We start from the raw sequence: 2,903 nt of genomic DNA, 5'->3' as shown, positions 1-2,903 counted from the left end.
AGAGACAAGATTATAGCATGATACTCTGAGTTAAGTAAAAACAAACCAAACTAAAAATTTCATTGCAGCAGTTATAATCTTGATAAACAAAACTAGTTTTCCTTCTACCTCTTGCTATTAATTGGCCCTTGCATATTTAAGCTTCTCACCAAGTTTATGTCTTCCAAACTAGAAGCCTTTCACAGCAAACCAATGGTGATGTGAAGATTTTCACCCATTCCAACTGCCCTTCCAGACTCCTCCCCTCTCAACTTAAATGAAACAGCCAGAAAGTTCTACACCCTGTCAGGTAGGGTATACCCCCTGGCAAGCAAGAAGCAGCTGCAGAAGACAGAACTTCATCCCTCAGAATCCCTTAAGATAAAGGGGCTTGTATTATTTAGGGTTCTCTAGGGAAACAGAATCAACAAGAGACATCTATAAATACAAGACTTTATAAATGTGTCTTATGGAACTGTGGGTATGCATGAGTCCAAATTCCATAGGGCAGGCAGCAAACTGGCAACTCCAACGAAGACGTTCAATGAACTCCTCGGGCAGCAAACTGGCAACTTCAATGGACATGTTTGATGAACTCCTCAGGAAATCAACTGGCAACTTCAATGAACTCCTCAGGAAACACTTTGCTGGTTAGCTGAAGAAGTGAAGGTCCTCTATCTGTCTCGCTTAAAAGTCTTCAACTGAATGGATTAAATCCAGTTGATTAAATTCTCTCATTGTGGAAGAAACACCCTTCATTGATGTAATCAGTCACAGCTGCAGCCAATTGACTGATGACTTAATAAACCAGCCTTCTGGTTTAGTAACCAGCCACAAATGTCCTTGCAGTAACAGGCCAGTGCTTGCTTGACCAGACACCTGGACACCATCACCTGGCCAAGTTGACACATGAACCTAACCATCACAGGGCTAGAACTCTCTGTGCGGGACACTGAGGCAGGCTAGAACAGGGAGGGAGGGGAGAGAAGAGACTGTGAAGGAGCCCTTGAGCAAGGACAGCTAATCAAGGTCAGGAGGACCCCTCCAGCACAGACACCCTGCCTGGGGGCCACCCACTTACAAGAAACACCTGGCGCTAACCGACCCACCCAAATGCACCATCTACCACCAGGCACCTCCCTAGAGATAAGGGAGGGTAGAAGAAAGAGCCCGGAACAAGGAAGGGAGAGGGGAAGTAAGTAAAGCTCACCTGTAAAAAAGTACATGGCGCTGCTGCCGTCTCCCTACTGCTTCGACTTCTCGGTCTCCGCCCGCCCACCCCGACGGATAGGGCGGCCCGGTTGTGGATGGTCAGATAGCCCCCATCTCCCGCCGCCAGTCCCCGGCCCTAACCAGCGCGGAGCAGGTGCCAGCAGTGACAGCAGCAGGCGAGGAGCAAGATGGCGGGACGGCTGCCGGCCTGTGTAGTGGACTGTGGCACCGGGTATACAAAACTAGGATATGCTGGAAATACAGAACCACAGTTTATCATCCCTTCCTGTATTGCTATTAAGGAGTCAGCAAAAGTGGGTGATCAAGCTCAGAGGAGGGTGATGAAAGGTGTTGATGATGTAGACTTCTTCATTGGTGATGAAGCAATAGAAAAGCCTACATATGCAACAAAGTGGCCAATCCGCCATGGAATAGTTGAAGATTGGGACTTGATGAAAAGATTTATGGAGGAAGTGATCTTTAAATACTTAAGGGCAGAACCTGAAGACCATTATTTTCTTTTGACTGAACCTCCACTGAATACTCCAGAAAACAGAGAATATACCGCTGAAATAATGTTTGAGTCCTTCAGTGTTCCAGGCTTGTACATTGCTGTGCAGGCTGTTCTTGCCTTAGCTGCACCCTGGACCTCCAGACAAGTAGGAGAATGGACATTGACTGGTACGGTAATAGACACTAGAGATGGTGTCACTCATGTCATTCCTGTGGCTGAAGGGTATGTGATTGGCAGCTGTATTAAGCACATTCCAATCGCAGAACGAGATATAACGTATTTTATTCAGCAACTGCTGAGAGACCAAGAAGTAGGAATCCCCCCAGAGCAATCCTTGGAAACAGCTAAGGCAGTAAAAGAGTGTTATAGTTATGTCTGCCCAGATTTAGTAAAATAATTTAACAACTATGACACAGATGGGTCAAAGTGGATTAAGCAGTATACTGGAATCAATGCTATCTCAAAGAAAGAATTTTCCATTGATGTTGGTTATGAGAGATTCTTGGGACCTGAAATATTTTTTCACCCAGTGTTTGCTAATCCAGACTTCACACAACCTATCTCAGAAGCAGTAGATGAGGTAATTCAGAATTGTCCTATTGATGTCAGACATCCTCTCTACAAGAACATTGTCCTCTCTGGAGGTTAACCATGTTTAGGGACTTTGGATGTCACTTGCAAAGAGATTTGAAAAGGACCGTAGATGCCAGGCTGAAGTTAAGTGAGGAATTGAGTGGCGGTAGATTGAAGCCAAAGCCTATTGATGTACAAGTGACTGCACACCACATGCAGCGATATGCAGAGATATGCAGTCTGGTTTGGAGGATCGATGCTGGCCTCCGCACCTGAGTTCTACCAAGTATGCCACACCAAAAAGGATTGTGAAGAAATTGTACCTAGCATTTGTCATCACAATCCGGTGTTTGGAGTCATGTTGTAAAATTGACTTCTAGTTATCGGGGCTAGGGCAGTGGGGAAGAGATCTTTCTGATTACCTGTTTTGTCTGGATGGCTGGTTTTGGAGTTTAAAGCCTGACTTGACAATAATAAGACCAAGCATAATTATACAGGAATATTTTAATAAGTATATCACCATGCGAATGTTGAGGAAAGCTAAAATGAATAAGTGTTTTTCTTTAGATTGAATATTTGAATCTTATGTGTAACAAAAAGAAGTGGGTTTTGGTTTTTTCTGTGC

General features: G+C 44.6%; 1 pseudogene; it reads left to right on the top strand.

Moving 5' to 3' along the window:
- Positions 1 to 1,379: 1,379 nt before the first annotated feature.
- On the top strand, positions 1,380 to 2,645 carry LOC119543722 (annotated as a pseudogene).
- Positions 2,646 to 2,903: the final 258 nt, after the last annotated feature.

The sequence above is a fragment of the Choloepus didactylus genome, chromosome 9 (genome assembly GCF_015220235.1).
Source record: "Choloepus didactylus isolate mChoDid1 chromosome 9, mChoDid1.pri, whole genome shotgun sequence".
NCBI classification, from domain to species: Eukaryota; Metazoa; Chordata; class Mammalia; order Pilosa; family Megalonychidae; genus Choloepus; species Choloepus didactylus.
Note: the sequence above shows the minus strand (reverse complement) of the source record. Positions and strands in the feature narration are given on the sequence as shown.